The sequence below is a fragment of the Mobula hypostoma genome, chromosome 2, assembly GCF_963921235.1.
Source record: "Mobula hypostoma chromosome 2, sMobHyp1.1, whole genome shotgun sequence".
In the NCBI taxonomy this organism is placed as follows: domain Eukaryota; kingdom Metazoa; phylum Chordata; class Chondrichthyes; order Myliobatiformes; family Myliobatidae; genus Mobula; species Mobula hypostoma.
The window spans coordinates 69,402,737-69,427,937 of record NC_086098.1 but is presented as its reverse complement, the minus strand read 5'-3'; the positions used below and the strand labels follow the sequence as shown (position 1 = coordinate 69,427,937).

The 25,201-nt window shown below is 42.2% G+C and overlaps 1 long non-coding RNA gene across 1 annotated transcript in view; it reads right to left on the bottom strand.

Annotated features, from left to right (window-relative positions):
- The window catches only part of LOC134358806 (uncharacterized), a 64,563-nt gene that overhangs the window by 3,127 nt on the left and 36,235 nt on the right, over positions 1 to 25,201 (bottom strand). The gene's annotated exons all lie outside the window — the stretch shown is intronic.

Sequence of the window (25,201 nt, the reverse complement as noted above, 5' to 3'; positions counted from 1 at the left end):
TAACAGGAAAATAAAGAAATAGGGGAGAATATATTAAAAACTTTACATAAATAAAGACTTACAAGCAAGCATTGTCCAAAAGAAAAAAAAACATTTGTGGAAATAATACTGTGGACACGAGTCGTAGAGACCTTGAAAGTGAGTCTGTAGGTTATGGATCAGTTCAGAATTCAATCGGTTCAGAATAGAAATGAATGCAATGTAATTTTGCACTGCTTACAGAAAGTAACCAATGATTTAAAACTTGCAAAAATGAAAAGATGTAAATTAATGATCCTTTATGGAGGGGTGGCGGGGGGGAGAGGGGAGGGGATTATCTTCCTATAGTACCAGTATGACCACAAGTTTGGTTTGGTGACTATGAAAGTAGAAGCTCAATGTTCAAAGTAAACTTATTATTAAATTACATGTAAGTCACCATATACAACTCTGAGATTCATTTTCTTGTGGACATACTCAATAAATTGATAATAGAATCAATGAAAGCTCACACCTACTTGGGCACTCAACCAGTGTGCAAAAGACAACAAACTGCTAATATCAAAATGAAAGAAATAATACAATATACATGTTGTGAATATGAGAAGAAGAGTCCTTGAAAGTGAGGCCATATACTGTGGGAACATTTCAATGATGGGGCAAGTGAAGATGAGCGAAGCTATCCCCTTTGGTTCAAAAGCCTGGTAGATAAGGGGTAATCATTCTTCTTGAACCTGCTTGTGTGAGTCCTGAGACTCTTGTACCTTCTTCCTGATGGCAGCAGTGAGAAGAGAGCATGTCCTGAGTGCTGGAGGTTCCTGATGATGGATGCTGCCTTTCTGCGACAATGTTTTGTGTAGGTGTGCTCAGTGATGGGAAGGACATTACTGGTGATGGACTGGGCTATTTCCACTACTTTTAGCAGGATTTTCTGTTCAAGGGCATTGGTGCTTCCATACCAGGCTGTGATGCAGCCAGTCAACAAACACTCTGATGATGGATCTCTGATTTACTCCTCCTAAAGTTAATAATCAACTCTTTGGTCTTGCTGACGTTGAGTAAGAGGTTGTTGTTATGGCACCACTCATCTAGATTTCAAATCTTCCTTTTATATGCAGATTCCTTACCACCTTTAATTCAGCCCATGACAGTGGTTGCACCATCAAACTCGAATATGGCATTGAAAGTATGCCTAACCGCACAGTCATAAGGTAAAGCAAGTAGAGCAAGAAGCCAAGCAGAGTCTTGTGGTGCACCTGTACTGATGGAGATCGTGGAGGAGATATAGTTGCCAATCCATATTGAATGGGGTCTGCAAGTGAGGAAATTGAGGACAATTTTCCCAGTGCCTATTTTCAAGTTCTAGGTCAAGTTTATTTTCATTCAACTGTACACATGTAAACAACTAAATGAAATGATTTTCCTCAGAGACCAAGGTGCAAAACACAGTACATATATCACATACAGCACATAAAATATGAACAATAATATTAACAGATCAAAACATATTTAGCACATGTACAAGTTTACATAATGTGCATATACAATATATAGTTAAATATTCAACTGTATTACTGCTTCTGGCACTGTCATAAATAATGCGTGCTGGGTGGTAGGGTGTTCAGAAGTCTCAGAGCCTGGAGGAAGAAGCTGCTACCCAGCTGAACAGTGCTTGTTCTTATCACACAGTACCTGCAGCCTACTGGTCTAAGGTCAAAGAGATTGTGGGATGGATGGGAGGTATCCTTAACAATGTTGAGGGCTGTCCGGATGCAACATTCTGGTGTATGTCCTGAATAGTGGGAAGAGGGACCCTAAAGACTCTCTCAGTAGTCCTCACAATCTGCTGCATGGTCTTGCAGTTAGGTGTCTTGCAATTCCTATATCAGACGGTGATACAGGCAGTCACCTTCTGGTCAAGATGGTGCTTGCGGATAACACTCTTTCTGTCGGTATCTTCCGGATCGATCATGAAACCATATATTTCACTCCTTTTATATCTTTTATATTCGTTTTTTGTGTTGAATATGATTCTGGTACTGGTAGGGTCTGTGATTTGTAGTTTGGAGATCATTTGGGTGTTTCAAAGCTCGGCAGTCTCTGAGAGGATTCTGGGAGGTAGAGGCAGTGCACTTGAACCTTGAGGCAAGAAGACTACGGGACAGGCCGCAAGCCAATGTTCAACTCCATTTTGATGATTAAACCTTCTATTCTTCACCACTTAAAGCGGTGAGGGAGATTGAAACTGAGGAGAATATGAAAAATGAGCACCAGTTCCCCGCCTTTTGATTGCTGATGGGATTGCTCTGCTGCTGGAGAGGGGAGACTGCCTTTTGATCACTGAGAGGTCACCCTGCTACTAGAGAGGGGGAGGCCCGTCACTGTGCCTGGACAATGTTAGCCTGGTTTTCTGCATTTTGGATATGGACTTGGACAAGAGACTTTTTTTCAGTCCTGTGGTTTTATTATTTTGTGTGTTTTTCACCTAATTTTTCTCATTTTTTGTGTGTGGGTGAGGGGGATTTGGGAGCCTGTTCCATTTTGTTCATTTTTTTGTGCAGGAGGAGGGATTTGGGGGTTGATCATTGTGCTGCAGTTCTTTTCTTTCTTGGTTTCATGGCGATGTGGAGAAGAAGAATTTCAGAATTGTATACTTTGATAATAAATGAACCTTTGAACATTTTGGCCTTTGAACTGTGAAGACATTTCAGGTGGTGCTCTGGTAGCCTGTGGTGGAATGGGGCGAAGGAGTCCAGCTCACCTCAATATTCTCAAAAAGTGGAGCAGCTGCTGTGCTTTCATGAGTAAAGCAGTGAGATTATCTATAATATGCACTCCAAGAAACTTGGTGCTCTTGACTCTCTCCATGGACAAGCCATTGATATGCTGTAGCGAGTCGTCAACCTGCACCTCCCTGAAGCTCACAATCGTCTCTTTAGTCTTGCCCAGATTGAGATACAAGTTGTTGTATTCCACAAGTCACTCTACCTCCTCTGTATGTGCTGACTCATCATTGTTGCTCATGAGGCCAACCACTGTTGCGTCATCAGAAAATTTAATGATGTGATTAGAGCCGGATTAAGCAAGACAGTTGTGTGTCAGCAGTGTGAACAGCAACAGGCTGAGCACAGAGCCCTGGGGGGTGCTGGAGCTCAGCATGATGTTTCTAGAGATGTTGCTGCCAACACAGACTGTCAAGAAGTCCAAGCTTCCCAATGATCCTTTGGGCCCTTTTTACACACCTGTTAGAGGTCTAATGCAGTGGAAAGGCAAGATTTAGAGCAGTTCATGACCAGTTGCTCAAAGTACTTTTATTATTCAATGGACATGAGTCATTAAGGCAGATACTGTCAGCCTCTTGGGTGCTGGGATGATGGTGGTGGCCTTGAAGTCTTGCGGGATAGTGGTCTGGTTCACAGAGAGGTTAAAGACATCTGCTAGCTGGTCCGCACAGACTCTTAGTACCTCACCAGATTTGTTGTCAGGCTCTGTAGCTTTGTGGGGTTGACCTTGACTAGAGTCTTCCTCACATCACCTGTAGCCAGGCAGAGTGCCCACTCTTCAGAGGAAGGGGAGGCCCTCCTCATCAGCGCATTGTTCAGTGGATCGAATTGGGCAGAGAAGACATTCAACGTATCAGGAAGAGAGGTGTTACTGCGATTGACACACAGTATGGTCTTATAATCCAGTGTGGTCTGAATGCCCTGCCATATTTACCATGTGTCCCTGGTATCACTGAAATGGCTCAACATTCTCTGTGTGTAGTTTCATTTTGACTTCCTGATGGATTGCATGTTTCTGAACAGCATGACCATAATACTTCCACTGAGCAGTTAAGCATTTTTCAGCATGAATATTATCAAGTATGATCATATTGATACAGGTAATGAACATCTGTCAGTGATGATCAATATGTAATGCAGTTATTAACCACTAAAAAGGAATCTTGAGTGTAGAAATACCACCAACTATTTCGGGATGACATTAGACAAGATGGAGAGTACAGAATCAATTTGGTTGAAAGAGTAGATAAAGTACAACAAAGAATTCTAATGGAATCTAGCGAAGAGGCAAGAGACATTTCCTTGCAAGATATTCCATTTCTCGAACTACATCAAATGCTTAGATCAGTTCAATGACAGCTATATCTAAGGCAGATATATCATAATGTCAAAATGTACATAAATTTATTAAAGGAGATCATAATTCATTACTAATCTTGGACCTTTCAAAATTCCAATGAGCATAGGCTCAACCTGCTCAACTTTTCCTCATACTCTACCCAATAAACTCAGATATCAAATGGGTGAACACCCTAAATAACGGAAACCAAGTTTTAGGTGTGTATTTACCAATCCTGATCTGTTCTATAAGACTTTCTTTCTTTTATTTATGTTTTTATTCAGATATACAGCACAGAATAGGCCCTTCCAGCCCTGAAACACTGACAACTCCGATTTAACCCTACCCTAATCACAGGACAATATACAATGACTAATTAACCTACCCGGTATATTTTTGAACTGTGGGATGAAACCAGAGGACCCAGAGAAAACCCGCATTTTCCATGGGGAGGACGGAGAGGGACTCCTTACAGAGGATGCTGGGACTGAGCCGCTACACTACCTCATTGCTCAAACTGAACACTTCACAATAAAGACAGACTACTTGCCTTATGCAATACCCACTGTCACTGCAAGTTTCATTAATGAGGAATCATTGATCTTACTGTAATAAAAACATTCTGTGGTCTCATTCCATGTAAATATGTAAATTTTGCAGTCAAAATGGCGTATAATGCTTCCTCAGTCGGCATCTTCCAGATAGTTCACGAAAATGTCTTTTTTACTTCTTTGAAGTCTGTTTTTCACCCTACATATGTTTCTGGAACTGTTAAAGCCTGTGATTTACAGTCTGAAGATCATTTTAATGATCCAGCACTTTGCTGTCTCCAAGAAGATTCCAGGAATAAAATGCGCACTCAAATGGCCTTGATGCAAAGAAACTTCAAAACAGGGCATGAGCCAGTGTTCGACTCCATTTCACTGGTTAAAGCAACCATTAATCGCCAATTAAAGCATTGAGAAAGATTGAGAGATCGAGGCAAATGCAGAAAGCTAGCGAGATTCAGCACCGACTGCCTTCCTTTAGATCACTGTCAGAGAAGGTGTCTGTAAGCAGCCTATTACAGTGTGGCTCACTGTGGCAAGCAGTTAGGCCTCTCTACCTCGTGTGGTATCCCTCTCTTTCAGTTAATGTCAGTGATATCGTAAGGATGGTATCGTAGATCTGCATTTATGGATTGGACTATTGCATTTATGGACTGTGGACTTTTTCAGACTTCTGGTTTTTATATTCTGTGTTGTTTTTAATCACCCGTTCCGCTTTCATTTTGTTGTGCAAGGGGACGGTATTTGGGGGTTGATGTTCTGTTGTATTCTTTTAGTTTTTTGTGCGGGGGAGGGTTTGATTTCTGGGGGGGTTGAGGTTCCTGTTGCGTTTTGTGCAAGGAGAGGGGGTTTTAGGGTTGATAATTGAGATACTGTTCTTTTTTGTGCAGGGGAGTTGGGTTTAATGTTTCTCTCTGAACGACTTTCATGTTCTTTCTTTTTTTGGTTATTGAGAAGACAAATTTCAGAGATTTATATGGATATGTGTTTTGACAATAAATTAACCCTTGAATATAATTTGTCTTTCTGCTCCTCCTCCCTAAATGTTATGCAATTATTTCATCGTGCATTAAATGGAATCAATAAAACTTCATGCAAAAGAAAAGGTGGAACTTCACCTCATTTGCTGCATTTCCATCTCTGGACTGTAGCTTCAACACACAACATTCTGACTTTGGGATAAATTGTCTACCAACAGAGACACAGCTGACACTTCTCAGTTAAATTCAGATCAAGTAACAAGGTTGCAATTAGTATGATTCAGGCGGATCATGGCTGCTGAGAGAAAATGATTTCAGTGACAAATGGATCTGGTGGTTTGGAACAAAAATGATTAATTTGATCATCATTGTTCAGACAAATAAAAATGCACCTCATACAAGAATGGATGGTGTCAAACACAGGAGTAAGTGGTATCAAGATGTAAATATTGCATATGGGCAGCAAAAATCTGGAGGCTAACCCTATACTTTTGAAGTTTTGCCAAAGGGCAGTATGTGATTGAGGAAGGGGAAGGAGATATGGATAGGTGATTGGCAATAATAGAATTAATTGTGAAGGCTAGGAGGAGCAGCCATTCCAAAAGAGTCTATGACTGCACTTGGATTTGTAAACATAGAACCAAGAACATTGAATACGAATGGTTCAGGCGATGCTGTTGAAGGCAGCACAGCCATCAAAGAAGATGTAGTCTCTACACTCAGAAACAAGCTAATCATCAAAGTACACCAATGGTCAGATAGACTGGTCAATACATTGTCCTTTCAAAAGGCAGGTAATACGATTCCACTATTGCTAGGGTAAGATGAATAGACTTATTTAGAGATGAAAAAAAACAGTGGCTCATTTAGTGAGAATATAATAATTCAAAAGATAATGAACACTTCATAAAAGAAAAGATATTACTGTGTACATTAATGCTCCTGAACCATTAAGGGTGTATGTTTGGAAATTATGCCTTGTCCTCTTTCACCCTGTGATTTTCTAACTTTAATTTCAACAGTTGGAAGTCCACAAGATTGAGATGGGCAGACCTTGATTTATGCAGCAATCATATTCGCCACCAACCAGGCAGCATATGTGCCCATTCCCTGCAACATCTAAAAGAAAACCACTTTCTAATTCCGCATGTCACAGCACACGGTTACAATTTTCTTCTTCCCTGTAGGAAAATGAGGCTGATTATGAACTGAATCAGAATAAACAATGGTATTCTGTCCCACTTCAATGTCAATAAGAGTGTAACCTGGACTGTTATCTAACTCTGTAGCACCAGACAGTCACTTGTATCTGTCATATATTGCTTTTAAGCACAAGTATAAATCAGCCCTACTAATAAGACATGCAGAAGAAGAATTATGATCCTCTTTACTCTACTGTAGTGAGTATGTGAACACAGGCTTTCCACTGCTTTGCAGAAATAATCTAATAATAGTGATTATATGAACTATAACCAACCATTTACTTTAAATCCTGAGTCTTAAATATCATAAATATGCTCTGATATAGAAATATTGGTTGATGTTAAAGAGATACAGGATCGTAGGATCAGTAAAGAACTCTGGATGCAAGTGTAGAAATCTAACCACTGTAGCCCATGATGGTGAACATATGTGGCTTTAATACTGCACAAATTGTTAGTAGTAGTTTCTTTTTAGTCTCAGTGGATTTTATCATGACAAAAACCCTTGATGAGTATAGTGAAAGCTGGAAAAGACTGTTGATGAGGTGGTGTCCTGCTTTAACTACCCGGTTAGATTCCTCCCAACATTAACAATCAAGGCAAAATATTGGTGTGCAGTTGTAGTTTTTAAAAGATGACAAGAGCAGGTCTATTTTCGTGGGCTTGCTTACATACTTTAGCCTGACTGAGTAGCAGAAGTTTGCTCATCAGATCTGAATTGCTCTGCATCAGGCAGACTGAGAGTCTGTGTGTTTACCTCCATCTACAACATCACGATTCACAGATATTGAGTTTAATAATCTGTTGTTAAGTGCTCCTAAGTGTCTCAGATTTAGCAGCTGGGCAAATAGCTTGCCAAACACTATCCATTTATTAAAATTCCAAATCAGTGCCAACTCGTGTTTGCGTATAGACAGATATGTGATTGCTTATTGAGAGTAAAGGTCAGGGTAGGAGATCTGCTCAAGCCTCAATCAGAGGTCTAGAGATAAGGTCTGAGCATCATCATTTCTCAAGCAATATAACGGGAACAGAAAATGATAAAGCAGCAATACAAAGAGCAAAATGATTCCATTTAGATTGCAGGCATTTAAATGAGAGGAAATCTTGCACTAAAGTTAATTCATTCTGAGACTTCCATGATAACTTCAGAAATGTAAATGGTGTATTTTAATGCTGGAAGGTTGAATCTAATGTGTCTTGTCAATCATCAACTTCTTTAGTGTCTTTAATAAACTTGGATGACATTGTAAAAGTTATGTAATTGAAACAACTATCCATATCTTTATTACAAAAAACAAAATACTAAAAATCTTGCAAATCTGAAATAATTTTTTTTTAAAAAGAGGCTGTCAGCAGGCCAGGCTACATCTGTGAAGGGAATCAGCATATAGGAGGGCCAAGGCTCTGGATTCAATGTTGGTTGAGTGTGAGCCTTCTTGGAAGGACCATCATCAGGTATATGGACATAGTCCACTCTACAAATTTATCACTCAGACAGTGATGGTGTAACTTAATCTGGCCAATTTCTGATCATTGCAAAGAGTCACATAGAGATAGTTCTCTCATGACGTGGCAAGAGAATGAATTAGCAGAGTAGGAGAATGTGTGGAAATAACAAATTCAAGGTGAAGATGGTGATCATGTGATGGAAACTGTTTTTTCTTTTTTTTCCTAAGTATTAGATCTAACACCCAGCCCTTTTCTTCACAGAACTTAGAGCAACTGTCAGTATATGCAGTTCACCCATCGCAATGTCTGCACATAAACCTGCAAGATTCTTACCTTGCAAGACAACAAACATGCCTTCTTCCCTTAAAACCCTCAAGTTTTTATTTTAGCCTGCAAACAAAGAGCTTCACGAGAAACACATCCTTAAAATGCTGTCCCATTATTTAACTTCATTAAAGTAATTTAGTTTCATCTCAAGTCTGTTAACTCTAGACTTGGTAGATGTCTGTATGCTTTGCTTCAGCCGTTTCGGTGAAAAGGGATCAACAGTACAATGTTGAAAGTCAGTTATTACTGCCCTCATTACCATCTCGGGTGACTTCAACCAGGTTACCATGGCTAGAACACTGCCCAACTTCACGCAGTATGTGAGCTGTACAACCAGAGGGGAGACGACTCTGGATTTGATGTACGCTAATGTTAAGGATGCATACAGCTCCTCTCCCCTCCCCCCACTGGGAAGGTCAGGTCACAACCTGGTGCATCTAAAACCCTGCTCCGTGCCTCTGGTGAAGAGTAAACCTGCAACCTCGAGGACAGTGAGGAAATGGTCGGAGGAGGCTTATGAGGCGTTCCAGGGTTGTTTTGAGGTGACAGATTGGCAGGCACTCTGTGAGCCACATGGAGAGGATATTGATGGGCTCACAGAGTGCATCACTGATTACATCAACTTCTGTGTGGACTGCAATGTTCCGACAAGAACTGTCCTTTGTTATTCAAATAACAAGCCATGGGTAACAAAGGACATTAAGGACATCCTGAACTCTAAAAAGAGGGCATTTAGAGATGGAAATAGGGAGGAGCTGAGGGCAATACAGAGGGACCTGAAAGCCAGGATAAGGGAGGCTAAAGACAGGTACAGAAGGAAGCTTGAGTGGAAACTCCAGCAGAACAACATGAAAGAAGTCTGGAGGGGGATGAGGACCATCACTGGGTTCCGGCAAACTAGCAACAGAGGAGCTGAAGGCAGTGTGGACAGGGCCAACAAACTTAACCTGTTCTTTAACAGATTTGACATTGTGACCCCTGCCCATCCCCCATATGAGTCATCCATTGTTGACCCCCAACCAACACATATTCCACTCTCCCCTCCTACCCCTCCTCACAGTCCCCCACCCTGTTCTCATGACCATACCCCTTCCCCACACAAAACCACCATGGTGGGCTTCACAGCAGAACAGGTGAGAAGACAGCTGAAACGTCTCAACCCAAGCAAGGCTGCTGGACCAGATGGTGTCAGTACCAGGGTGCTCAAATCCTGTGCCTCTCAGCTATGTGGAGTACTTCGCCATGTCTTCAACCTGAGCCTGAGGCTCCGGAGGGTTCCTGTGCTGTGGAAGACGTCCTGCCTCGTTCCTGTGCTGAAGACGCCACGCCCCAGCGGCCTAAATGACTACAGACCAGTGGCATTGACTTCCCACATCATGAAGACCCTGGAGAGACTTGTTCTGAAGCTGCTCAGGCCTATGGTCAGGCCACACTTGGATCCCCTCCAGTTCGCCTACCAGCCCCGACTAGGAGTTGAGGATGCCATCGTCTCCCTGCTGAACCGTGTCTACGCCCACCTGGACAAGCCAGCGAGCACTGTGAGGGTCATGTTTTTTGACTTCTCCAGTGCGTTCAACACCATCCGCCCTGCTCTGCTGGGGGAGAAGCTGACAGCGATGCAGGTGGATGCTTCCCTGGTGTCATGGATTCTTGATTACCTGACTGGCAGACCACAGTATGTGTGCTTGCAACACTGTGTGTCCAACAGAGTGATCAGCAGCACTGGGGCTCCACAGGGGACTGTCTTGTCTCCCTTTCTCTTCACCATTTACACCTCGGACTTCAGCTACTGCACAGAGTCTTGTCATCTTCAGAAGTTTTCGGATAACTCTGCCATAGTCGGATGCATCAGCAAGGGAGATGAGGCTGAGTACAGGGCTACGGTAGGAAACTTTGTCACATGGTGTGAGCAGAATTATCTGCAGCTTAATGTGAAAAAGACTAAGGAGCTTGTGGTAGACCTGAGGAGAGCTAAGGTACCAGTGACCCCTGTTTCCATCCAGGGGGTCAGTGTGGACATGGTGGAGGATTACAAATACTTGGGGATACGAATTGACAATAAACTGGACTGGTCAAAGAACACTGAGGCTGTCTACAAGAAGGGTCAGAGCCGTCTCTATTTCCTGAGGAGACTGAGGTCCTTTAACATCTGCCGGACGATGCCAAGGATGTTCTACGAGTCTGTGGTGGTCAGTGCTATCATGTTTGCTGTTTTGTGCTGGGGCAGCAGGCTGAGGGTAGCAGACACCAATAGAATCGACAAACTCATTCATAAGACCGGTGATGTTGTGGGGATGGAACTGGACTCTCTGACGGTGGTGTCTGAAAAGAGGACACTGTCCAAGTTGCATGCCATCTTGGACAATGTCTCCCATCCACTACATAATGTACTGGGTGGGCACAGGAGTACATTCGGCCAGAGACTCATTCCACCGAGATGCAACACAGAGCGTCATAGGAAATCATTCCTGCCTGTGGCCATCAAAACTTTACAACTCCTCCCTTGGAGGGTCAGACACCCTGAGCTAATAGGCTGGTCCTGGACTTATTTCCTGGCACAATTTACATATTACTATTTAACTATTTATGGTTTTATTACTATTTATTATTTATGGTGCAACTGTAACGAAAACCAATTTCCCCCGGGATCAATAAAGTATGACTATGACTATTAGAATTCCTGTCACCCTGATAGGAAATGTTCCTCTTTTACAATAATTTACAAAAATTATAATCTGATTGTGTTTGATTAACTTTTAAAACCTTGCTTGGGAATTTGCATGATTTTTTTGTTTAGTGCCATCTTTTAAGTTTCTTCAAATCAGTAAGTATGTTCTAATAAAAATGCTTCATAGATACAGAACCTCAGTTTCCTCAGATATGACTTGGCTTTATCATCATAGGGTCCACCCACTGTCAAGATATCAGAGTCACTGCTGACCAAAAGCTTAACTGGACCAGCTGCACAAATTCTCTGTTTGTAGGAGTAGCTTGGAGAATCAGCAACTCACTTCCTGAAGCCTTTCCACCATCTTCAATGCCCAAGTCAGGAGTGTGATGAAACACCTTCCACTCAGGTGGGTGAGTACAGTGCCAGCAGTATTGAAAAATCATGACAGCATACAGAACAAAGAAACCCACTTACATATCAACCCATAAACCCCCTAAACATTCACTTCCACCATCCTTGGTGAATTGAGTTCTATCTATGAAATGCAGTGCCATTGCTCATAAAGATGACTTTGAGAGCACTTCCTAAAATTGTAACATCATCAACAAGTCAGACAAGGACAGACAGTGCATGGTAACATCCCCTAGAAAGTCTCCCTCCACATCACATACCATTCCTACATGGTGCTTCCTTTATTCCACAGGGCTTAAATTCTGGAATTCCCCTCTCACCAGTGCTGTGGAAGTAACCTCACAGAAGAACAGCAGTAGTTCAAAAACATAGCCACAACCATCACTTCAGGTGCAATCGGGAATCTACAATAAAAGCAGCTTGTGTCATTAGTGGTCTGTAAAAAGAATGATAAGGACTTTATTCAGAATATCTCTTCAATCTACAGACTTGATTAACTGTGAACGCTTTTATGGACTTTTTATGGACTGCCACACCAGCATAAATGAATAGCTGTTTTTCTACCTTTTTCAAATTATTAATCTAACGCGCTGGCTCTTCGACATTTCTGCATAAAAAAGGGTGATTCTCTAACTAATGCCTGTTCAGTATCTCACTGTACCATCCTGTGTGAAACAAGTATAATTAATCATAGAGATGTTAATGAGAGCTAAGAAAATGATCAGACTAATCTCATCTAGCTTTAATGTCAGCAGATAAAAGTCTTCGTAATGTGCTTTCGCACGCAGAGCATCATCAATCCACGCAGCAAGATGCGAAATGTCTACTTCTGACTAAACCTTATAAAAATAGAAATTATTTCAGTTCAGGGAATAATTTCTTCCATGCAAATTATTTGCTTAACTTTTATGACTTCCAAGTTTGTTAAGTTGTTTGTCACCACTTTCCAATAAGCGTGTTTTTGCAAAAGTGCTGGAGCCATTTGCAAACCTAGGTACACAATGAGCTGAAAGTCAATATCAACTTTGCAAACAAGGGCAATTCCTTGATTCACCCTGGTGCATGTTGATCTCTGTAAAACTGGCATTTATTACTTTGGGAGGATTGTGTAATCCTGTATCCTGTTAAAATATTTATCTTACAAATGAGTCCAGAGACCATTTCTCAACCATAGTGTTCACCAGTAGATTGGTTAACAGTGACATCAGTTATAATCAGAGTTGGGTCACTAACATGCACTTTGCAGAGAATGAGCAGTCTTCTCATTTGCACTCTTATCTCTCCTAAATCACAAGTGCTAGTCTATAACAAAAATCTCCAAGCAACCAACAATTTTAATTGACTGCACATTTAAAATTTTGCGCAGTTTAGTCCATCAGTAAGGCAAGTAAATTGGTAGAATCATTACAGTGTTGCAGCACTGAAGTCCTTCAAAGTACATAGCATATTACGTTCTGGCGCCACCTTAAGGTAACCAGATCACAGTTTGAGCAGAGTCAAAAACTGAAATCTAGCAATAACTTTACCTATTGTTTCAAGACATTTAGATTGACTGATCGAAGGAGCAAACTACAACAACTTGTCAACCTCAATGACCCAATGAACTTCAGAAGAGAAGTTAAAAATCAAGCCAAAGAGAGAGATAAAGCAATAGGACACCAATCACCTGGTCAAAGAAGTAGCTTTCACACACCCTTTCAAAGGGTGTGCATTTGAAGCTCTAAAATATACAGTCTTTGGAAATCATCACTGGTCCATCAATATCTGAAAGTAGAAAATGTTCCAGCACTTTCCATTTTAAAACTTAAGGTGCTCGAGGAACTATACAATGCCTAATCTTCCTAAAGTTTGAAGCAACTGTCCTTTTTTGCTAATGTTGTTATTTTTTTTGTAAAGGGCACTTTATATGTTGAGAAGTTTATATAAGGAAATATCCTACAATTCATTACATCCTATATTCCAGTTAGTTTTAAAATATCATTCTTCTTTCCAGAAGACATTTTATCTTAGAGGTCCTGGTACATATAGGTACCAATGACATAGGTAGGAAAAGGGATGAGGTCCTGAAAGAAGAATATAGGGAGCTAGGAAGGGAGTTGAGAAAAAGGACCGCAAAGGTAGTAATCTCGGGATTACTGCCTGTGCCACGCGACAGTGAGAGTAGGAATGCGATGAGGTGGAGGATAAATGCGTGGCTGAGGGATTGGAGCAGGGGGCAGGGATTCAAGTTTTTGGATCATTGGGACCTCTTTTGGCGCAGGTGTGACCTGTACAAAAAGGACGGGTTACACTTAAATCCTCGGGGGACCAATATCCTGGCAGGGAGATTAGCGGGGGCTACTGAGGTGACTTTAAACTAGAATGGTTGGGGGGTGGGAATCAAATTAAAGCGGCTAGGTGTGAGGAGGTTAGTTCACAACAGAGGGATGGGAACCAGTGCAGAGAGACAGAGGGGTGTAAAGTGAGCGTAGAAGCAAAAAGTACAAAGGGGAAAAGTAAAAGTGGCAGGCCGACAAATCCAGGGCAAGCATTAAAAAGGGCTAAGAGAGTTGTAAAAGAGTGCCTGAAGGCTTTATGTGTCAATGCAAGGAGCATTCGTAATAAGGTGGATGAATTGAAAGTGCAGATTGTTATTAATGATTATGATATAGTTGGGATCACAGAGACATGGCTCCAGGGTGACCAGGGATGGGAGCTCAACGTTCAGGGATATTCAATATTCAGGAGGGATAGACACGAAGGAAGGGGAGGTGGGGTGGCGTTGCTGGTTAAAAAAGAGATTAACGCAATAGAAAGGAAGGACATAAGCCGGGAAGATGTGGAATCGATATGGGTAGAGCTGCGTAACACTAAGGGGCAGAAGACGCTGGTGGGAGTTGTGTACAGGCCACCTAACAGTAGTAGTGAGGTCGGAGATGGTATTAAACAGGAAATTAGAAATGTGTGCAATAAAGGAACAGCAGTTATAATGGGTGACTTCAATCTACATGTAGACTGGGTGAACCAAATTGGTAAAGGTGCTGAGGAAGAGGATTTCTTGGAATGTATGCGGGATGGTTTTTTGAACCAACATGTCGAGGAACCGACTAGAGAGCAGGCTATTCTGGACTGGGTTTTGAGCAATGAGGAAGGGTTAATTAGCGATCTTGTCGTGAGAGGCCCCTTGGGTAAGAGTGACCATAATATGGTGGAATTCTTCATTAACATGGAGAGTGACGTAGTTAATTCAGAAACAAAGGTTCTGAACTTAAAGAGGGGTAACTTTGAAGGTATGAGACATGAATTAGCTAAGATAGACTGGCAAATGACACTTCAAGGATTGACGGTGGATATGCAATGGCAGGCATTTAAAGGTTGCATGGATGAACTACAACAATTGTTCATCCCAGTTTGGCAAAAGAATAAATCAAGGAAGGTAGTGCACCCGTGGCTGACAAGAGAAATTAGGGATAGTATCAATTCCAAAGAAGTAGCATACAAATTAGCCAGAGAAAGTGGCTCACCTGAGGACTGGGAGAAATTCAGAGTTCAGCAGAGGAGGACAAAGGGCTTAATTAGGAAGGGGAAAAAAGATTATGAGAGAAAACTGGCAGAGAACATAAAAACGGACTGTAAAAGCTTTTATAGATATGTAAAAAGGAAAAGACTGATAAAGACAAATGTAGGTCCCCTGCAAACAGAAACAGGTGAATTGATTATGGGGAGCAAGGACATGGCAGACCAATTGAATAATTACTTTGGTTCTGTCTTCACTAAGGAGGACATAAATAATCTTCCAGAAATAGTAAGGGACAGAGGGTCCAGTGAGATGGAGGAACTGAGCGAAATACATGTTAGTAGGGAAGTGGTGTTAGGTAAATTGAAGGGATTGAAGGCAGATAAATCCCCAGGGCCAGATGGTCTGCATCCCAGAGTGCTTAAGGAAGTGGCCCAAGAAATAGTGGATGCATTAGTGATAATTTTTCAAAACTCGTTAGATTCTGGACTAGTTCCTGAGGATTGGAGGGTGGCTAATGTAACCCCACTTTTTAAAAAAGGAGGGAGAGAGAAACCGGGGAATTATAGGCCGGTTAGCCTAACGTCGGTGGTGGGGAAACTGCTGGAGTCAGTTATCAAGGATGTGATAACAGCACATTTGGAAAGCGGTGAAATGATCGGACAAAGTCAGCATGGATTTGTGAAAGGAAAATCATGTCTGACGAATCTCATAGAATTTTTTGAGGATGTAACTAGTAGAGTGGATAGGGGAGAACCAGTGGATGTGGTATATTTGGATTTTCAAAAGGCTTTTGACAAGGTCCCACATAGGAGATTAGTGTGCAAACTTAAAGCACACGGTATTGGGGGTAAGGTATTGGTGTGGGTGGAGAATTGGTTAGCAGACAGGAAGCAAAGAGTGGGAATAAACGGGACCTTTTCAGAATGGCAGGCGGTGACTAGTGGGGTACCGCAAGGCTCAGTGCTGGGACCCCAGTTGTTTACAATATATATTAATGACTTGGATGAGGGAATTAAATGCAGCATCTCCAAGTTTGCGGATGACACGAAGCTGGGTGGCAGTGTTAGCAGTGAGGAGGATGCTAAGAGGATGCAGGGTGACTTGGATAGGTTGGGTGAGTGGGCAAACTCATGGCAGATGCAATTTAATGTGGATAAATGTGAAGTTATCCACTTTGGTGGCAAAAATAGGAAAACAGATTATTATCTGAATGGTGGCCGATTAGGAAAAGGGGAGGTGCAACGAGACCTGGGTGTCATTATACACCAGTCATTGAAAGTGGGCATGCAGGTACAGCAGGCGGTGAAAAAGGCGAACGGTATGCTGGCATTTATAGCGAGAGGATTCGAGTACAGGAGCAGGGAGGTACTACTGCAGTTGTACAAGGCCTTGGTGAGACCACACCTGGAGTATTGTGTGCAGTTTTGGTCCCCTAATCTGAGGAAAGACATCTTTGCCATAGAGGGAGTACAAAGAAGGTTCACCAGATTGATTCCTGGGATGGCAAGTCTTTCATATGAAGAAAGACTGGATGAACTGGGCTTGTACTCGTTGGAATTTAGAAGATTGAGGGGGGATCTGATTGAAACGTATAAGATCCTAAAGGGATTGGACAGGCTAGATGCAGGAAGATTGTTCCCGATGTTGGGGAGGTCTAGAACGAGGGGTCACAGTTTGAGGATAGAGGGGAAGCCTTTTAGGACCGAGGTTAGGAAAAACTTCTTCACACAGAGAGTGGTGAATCTGTGGAATTCTCTGCCACAGCAAACTGTTGAGGCCAGTTCATTAGCTATGTTTAAAAGGAAGTTAGATATGGCCCTTGTGGCTACAGGGGTCAGGGGGTATGGAGGGAAGGCTGGGTTCTGAGTTGGATGATCAGCCATGATCATAATAAATGGCGGTGCAGGCTCGAAGGGCCGAATGGCCTACTCCTGCACCTATTTTCTATGTTTCTATGTTTCTATGTTTGCAAAAGTGATAACAAGGTTTACCAAATCAGTTTATTTATTTAACTCATGTTCATGGAAGACCCAGCTAGTTCCCCTCAATGCTCTTATCTGCTTGAAAGAACTTTTTCTCACCCTCAACAACTTCTCTTTTAATTCTTTCCACTTTCTATGAATTGTGGGTGTAACTGTGAACTCTCACATGGCCCTCAGATACACCAGTCTTTTTAGATTATGAGGACAATCAGTCCTCGTTTATTGTCATTTAGAAATGCATGCATTAAAAAATGATACAACGTTCCTCCAGAATGATATCACAGAAACACGGGACAAACCAAGACTAAAACTGATAAAACCACATAAGTATAACATATAGTTACAACAGTGCAAAGCAATACTGTAATTTGTTAAAAAGCAGACCATGGGCACGGTTAAAAAAAAAGTCTCAAGTCCCGATAGCCCCATCATCTCACGCAGACGGTAGAAGGGAGAAACTCTGCCTGCCGTGAACCGCCAAGCGACGCAAACTTGCTGATGCAGCACCATTGGAAGCACCCGAACACAGCGGACTCTGAGTCCATCCGAAAACTTTGTGCCTCCGAGCAGCCCCTCCGAGCACCATCCTCTGCCAAGCGCTTCAACCCTGCCCCAGCCGCTGAGCAACAAGCAAAGCCGAGGACTCGGGGCCTTCCCTACCGGAGATTCTGGACCACACAGTAGCGGCAACAGCGAAGCAGGCATTTCAGAAGTTTCACCAGATGTTCCTCCGTGCACTCATGTCCATCTCCATCAAATCAGGATTGTGCACGGCACCCTACCTGACAAATAACAGACATCACCACCGGAGTGGCCGCTGCGAGCTGCGTCGCGCCGCCATCTTCTCCTCCCTCCATTTGATAGCTATGTAAGCATTGGAACTATGTACAGCATAGGAACAGACCATTTGGCAAACAAGTCTGTGCCAACCATTATCCCAATCCAAACTAATCCCATCTGCTTGCACATGGTCTAACTCCCTCCATTCCCTGCCTGTTCATTGGCTTGTCTAAATGCCTCTTAAATGTGGAACAGTCCATGTGGTAAACCTACTCCAATGTTCCAACTTTTTCACTGTTACATTGATGACTATTTCTTGAAACTCATCAATTTTGCCACCAACTTCTACTCTACTCTATATTCACTTACACCATCTTTGACACTCGTCTTCCTTTTGTCGATCTCGCTTATTCCATCTCAGGAGGCAAACTCTCCACAGATGTCTTTGATAAAACCTACAGACTCTGGCAGCTACCTCAGCTACACTTCGTCCCACCCTATAGAGTACCCTGTAAGAATGCCATCCCTTTCTTTCAGTTTTAATGTCTCCATTGCATCTGTTCTGAAGATGAGGCTTTTAGCTCTGTTATGAAATGACCATTTTTTCAGGGACTGTAGCTTTCACTCCACCATAGTTGATGAAGCCCTCATGCATACTTACTCCATTTCCCACATATCTGCTCTCACTGTCTTCTTCCCAGACAAGACAGAGTTACAGTTCCCATGATCCTTATTTTCACCCCACTAGCCTCTGTGTTCAGCCAACTTTCTACCAGCTCCACCATCCAAGTTTCCACCCCCCTCCCCCAAGTTTCTGATTTCCACAGGGACTGTTATCTGGTGACTCCATCCACCGGCACTTTTCCCTGAAACCACTGTAGGTATAGCACCTGTCCCTGCACATACAACCACCTCACCATCCAGGTGGAAACTGCCCTTCCGGCTGAGGCAGAAATTCACATGCACCTCCTCCAACCTGGTCTACTGCATTCGGTGCTCAGAGTGTGGCATCCTCTGCCCCTGCACTCTGTCTCCAATGGCTACCTAGATCTTCTGGTTGGATGTCATTTCAACTCCCCTCTGACCATCATGTCTCTTGTCAGACTTCTCCATTGCCATGAGAGGCCAAACACAAACTAGAAAAACAGCATTTTATCCTTTGCTTAGATAGAGTGTAGTTTGTTACGTAAATTGGATCGTGGCAAAAGCTACATTCACTGAAAAATATTGACATTTCATAACTTAGAGCTAAAAGCCTCATCTTCAGAACATTCTTCCACTCCCACCAGTCTACCCAAATTCTCTCCTTTGTTCACCTTTTTCATTTCACACCCCCCCCCCACCGCAATCTGTTATCAAGTCTCATCACCTTCCCCTACCTAGTTTCATCTGCTTTCACCCACGTGCCCATCCACCTGGGTTTCTCCACCCTTGGCTTACCTTTATTTTTTCTTCCCACCCCATCTACTTCAATCATCCTTCTTTTAACTGGCTCCACCTGTCGCCTACCAGCCTCTGTCTTCCACCTGTCTTTTACTTCCATATGTTGGCTATCTCCCCTCTGCATGCGCAACCTGATGCAAGCTCTCGATCCAAAATCTTAACGACGCCTTGGCCTCCGCAGATGCTGCTTGACCCACAGTTTTCCTCCTGCAGTTTGCTTGTCGCTCCTGATTCCAGCATCTGACTATCCTCTCATTTCCATGCCAGGTTTGTCTCATTGAGTAGCTTTTCTCTGTCCTTCACTCATACGAGTTTCTCTGCTTAGCACTAAATAATAGAACACTTGTAGATTTGTTTGTTATGGAAAATGTACTTTTTGCAGTTGAAATTGTTATTCAAATTGATAAACAAAACAGTGAAACCATAGATTAGCCTAACTGGGATTCTAGCGGTCAAAGGCATATTATTAGCCCCAATGTCAATGGCTTTCACCCCTTTTATGGAACCAACAGCAATTTTCTGAACGGCAACATTAAGGTGCCAAGATTCAAGATTGTTCAATATCATGTAACACTTGCTTTGCCTAGCGGCTTAATATAGGGGGTGATAACCCCTGCCCGGCCAAACCTAAGAAATCTCATTTGGGTGGATGCTGCGTGATACAAATCAGTACCCCAAAATAACAAACAGTACACAATGTGCTATTAAAAGATTAAGCTTTATAACTTTTTCTTTGACTATATGATTAGTAGAGAAAAAAAAAGAAAAAGGGCCCAAATCATAAGATTTAATAATAAACAGTCTGTGCACAAAGTAGGAGCTCATAGTTTCCCTTTCGCCAATCCTCCTTCGATCGTCGCTGCCCCTCGGACCCTCACTCTGAGTCCACCCCATCCGGCACTCTACCAAATCTCTCCATTTGCGTCTTCTGTCTTCATCTCTCGCCGACAAAAAAAAATGCAAAAAACCCGGCTCCCAGACACACAAGAAAGAACAGCATTTCCTCATTGGCTAACCCCTGCATTGCAAAGCCCCGTTATCTCTAGCCAAAACCCAAACATTGCTGCTACAGAGAAACCATTACCTCAGCAGTGAACATTATAGAGAAGCCATTACATTAGCCTTAGCAGTGACACATTACAAAGAAGCCAGTACAATCACTTCCAGTACTTCAGTGTAAAGAAGTCTTAAATAATAGTTACTCTCAATCCGATGCAGCACGAAAAGAAACACAATAAGATAAAGCAGCCGTCCCCAACCACCGGGCCGTGGACCAGTACCGGAACGCAAAGCATGTGCTACCGGGCCGCGAGGAAATGATATGATTTGGCAATATGAGTCAGCTGCACCTTTCCTCATTCCCTGTCACGCACTGTTGAGCTTGAACGCACGCATCAGCACGGGAAGGAGATCCACTCTTTAAGCTTGCAAATGGCCGCGGGCTGAAAAGTATGTTTGACATAACATCTCTGCCAGCACTCTGGACCTAAGTCAAGCCTAATTATCCTGAGATAGCCACGAAAGCACCAAAAACATTGCTTCCATTTCCAACATTTTTCTGCGAAGCTGAGTTTTCTGCAATGAATGCAACGAAAACTAAATTGCGGAATAGACTGGACATAAGGAACCCCCTTCGAGTATTGCTGTCTCCCATCACCCCTCAATAGGACCGTCTTGTTGCAGGAAAACAAGCCCAGGGCTCCCACTGATTCAGTGATATTGGTGTGTTGCAATGATTTTATATGTTCATACAGGGAAAATATGTGCTGTGTGTTTAATATCCAAATGTTACTTAAAATGTTATGATGCTACTGACTTATATAACCATATAACAATTACAACACGGAAACAGGCCATCTCAGCTCTTCTAGTCCGTGCCGAACGCTACTCTCACCTAGTCCCACCGACCTGCACTCAGCCCATAACCCTCCATTCCTTTCCTGTCCATATACCTATCCAATTTTTCTGTAAATGATAATATCGAAACTGCTTTTGCCACTTCTACAGGAAGTTCATTCAACACTTACTTCAAGCTCCCCTGTCCTCTCCTGATAATTGACCTATCACTATATTCATGCGAGGAAAATCTGCGCTGTGTGTTTAATACTAAATTCATTAGATAAACCCTTTTAGAAACAAAATTGAGTGTATTAGCCATTTATCACCTATATTCCGGTCGTGATTAACACCACCACCCCCCCCCCACCCCGAACAGGATCGCCAAAAATGATTTGCAGAAAAAAAAAATCTGCAGGTACGCACATGCACATTGGTGCCCGCGCAAGGCTTCATGGTCATTGTAGTCTTGTTAGGATGTTCTCTACTGTGCACCAGTAGAATGACGTGAGTATAGAAGGGCATTGTCCGGACAAAGATCAGAGCAGTGCAGCCATTTAGGAGAAGAGGCTAGTGCAGTTAGTCCTGCAAGGTGTAAGCAAGTTGTCTCTTGTTACAAGACATGAAACATGAATACCATGCAAGGAAGCTTTAATCTAGTGGCAGGGTTTTTCCAGATTTAAAAGTCTGATATGTTTGGGGACCGGAGGACATATTTAGTGAATAAGTGGTCATACTAAAGACACTAAGAGAGGAGTATAATTTCCAGATGTTTCAGATTAGGGAAAGAAAAGAACTTATAAAAGCTGTTTAATACAGAGTTCAAGGGAGTGTGCAGAGTAGTGGCAAATACGTGACAGTGACATTTTAAAAATGTGAGGCAGTGATTTGGCTTTTTCAGAACAGGGTGACTTTTTCCCCCCACAAACTTCATTGGCAAGTAGTTCCGATGAAGAATGTGATCTGTCAAACAATGTGAAAGAGCCATTTCACAGGAACTTTATACAATTGCTCAAACCCTATGGTAAATGACAAATAAAGTGACAGGCAAAAGCCTCAGCTTGGGATGCAATTACGGACTCACCAGGTTCCATTATGGTGCAACCATCACCAATATTCAGGATAACTTAATAAGCGGTGCCCGAGGAAGGTGACATCCTTCACTAAGGACTCTCACCCTTGGGACATGCCTTCTTCTTGTACTACCATTGGGAAGGAGGTACAAGAGCCCCATACTCAACAATTCAATAACATCATTTTTTTCCCTTCCACCATCAGATTTTTGAACAGTTCGTGAAGTTATAAATACTATGTTGTTATTCCATTTCTTTGCACTATTTGTTTAGTGATTTATAGTTATTTAATGTCTTTGCACTGTGCTGTTGCCACAATACAACAAATTTCATGACATATAAGGCAAAATAACAAATCTGATTCTGGTGAGTAGCACCATCTGAGTCTAGCACTCACAATCCTAATACAGAAAAAGCACACTGCATATTCTAGGATAATCCTTGTGTCTGCAAATCTGCTGTTCTGCCTGAATTGATCACAGTTTGAATTATTGTGCTGAGAGAGGACCACACTGCAATGTGGAAACAGTTTAAAAACTCTGAAGAACCAATAAGAAATGTTACAGCAAGAACAAACCAACCAATGTTACATTTTACAGAACAACTAAATGGAGAACATTTGAGGCAGCACTGGAGACCTTGTTATTTCTATAGATGTGTGGAGGAAAGTGTGCTGACTGGCTGCATTTCAAGCAACACACATCAAAGTTGCTGGTGAACGCAGCAGGCCAGGCAGCATCTCTAGGAAGAGGTACAGTCAACGTTTCAGGCCAAGACCCTTCATCAGTCCTGACTAAGGGTCTCGGCCTGAAACGTCGACTGTACCTCTTCCTAGAGATGCTGCCTGGCCTGCTGCGTTCACCAGCAACTTTGATGTGTGTTGCTTGAATTTCCAGCATCTGCAGAATTCCTGTTGGCTACATTTCAGCCTGGTATGGGAACTCCAATGCCTTTGAGCATAAAATCCTGCAAAATGTAATGGATTCAGCCCTGTACATCGTGGGTAAAGCTCTCCCAACCATTCAGCACACCTACATGAAAAGCTGCCATAGAAAAATAGCACCCATCACCTGGGATCCTTTCTACCCAGGCTGTGCTCTTTTCTCCCTGTTGCCATCAGGTGGAAGGTACAAGAGCCTCAGGACTCGCACCACCAGCTTCAAGTACAATTACTACCCCTCAACTATCAGGATCTTGAACAAAAGGGGGATTGCTTCACTCAACTTCACTAGCTCCATCATGGAAATGTCCCACAACCTATGGACTCACTTTCAAGAAGTCTCTATCCAATGTACTCAATCTTTATTGCTTATTTTTTTCTTTTTGTATTGGTACAGTTTGTCTATTGCACACTATTTGAACATCCAATTTGGTGCAGTCTTTCACTGATTCTATTGAAAACATAGAAACCCTCAGCACAATACAGGCCCTTTGGCCCACAAATCTGTACTGAATATGTCCTTACCTTAGAACTTACCTGGGTTTATTCATAGCCCACCATTTTTCTAAACTCCATGTACCTATCCAGGAGTCTCGTAAAAGAGACTCCACCACCGTCGCCGACAGCCCATTCCACACACTCGCCACTCTCTGCATAAAAAACTTACCCCGACATCTCCTCTGTACCTAATACCCTAATGGTTATTATTCTATTTTGGATTTATTGGGTACTCCTGCAGGAAAATTAATCTCAGGATTGTATATGTTGACATATATGTACTTCGAGAATAAATTTACTTTGAACTTTGAATTACTTTACATCTGACTGGATTAAATTATACAGTATTTGACTCTGACTCTAACTCTATTTTCTGAGGAGGTTGAAGAGGGCAGAACTATACATATCTATACTCACGTCCTGCTACAGATGCGCAGTAGAGAGCATCCAAACATGCTGCATCACTGCACGATACAGAAACTGCACCGGGGCAGACAGGAAGGCTCCACCACAGGTAGTTAAAACTGCCCAATGCATCAGCAGCACCAGCAAAAAGGGCACTGGAAAAGGGCCGGTCACATGAATGTTCACATTCACCTTGCTCATGGACTGTTTGCCCCGCTTTCATCAGGGAGGAGGCTACATAGAATCCACACTGGGACTACCAGACTCAAAGAACAGTTACTTTCCCCAATCTGTAAGACTGATCAACACTTCCACATACTGACCCACCTCTCCACACTCACCAACACCATATCTTTATCATTTCCTGTCAGTCACCTTATGTAGAGACACTCCTGTGCCTAGCTTCACTTTATGGACACATCAATAATTTATCTATAAATCAGCTATCTTTTGTGTTTATATTCATGGTGTTCTTTATCTTATTGTGTTTTGTGCTGCATCGTGGTAGCTATTTTATATTTGCTTACTGGGAATTACATTTAAAAATCTTGAATTTTAAAACTTGAATCATCTGTCTGTTAGATCATCTCCATCTATGGAATATTCTGAGACATGTCCTTCTGACACCAAAAATATCAAATACAGTATGTTTTTGGAAAATGTTTTGTTTCTGTCAAAAAAATGCATGCTTTTGTGTTGATTATCTTCACTCCCAGAAGTGGATTCTTATATTTTATTGTGCAGGTTTTAAATACAACAACAAAGTCTGTCCCACTGAGTTTTTCATTAATATCAAACAAATGAAAAACGTAAAAGGAGATAGCATAGATGTCAAACCATTAATGATTCTGAAGAAGTTATTTATTTCTATTCCTATTCCACATTTTAATATTTTATTTTGTGTTTATTCATAGGAAAAACCAGAGAACAATATTGTAATTTGAAGAATGTGCCTGTTGGGATTAAAGTCCTTGAACCTTTGTCAAAACAGAGAGGTAACTTCACGAACTCCCACAACCCCCAAATTTCAGTCTCGGAGGCCAACATGACAGC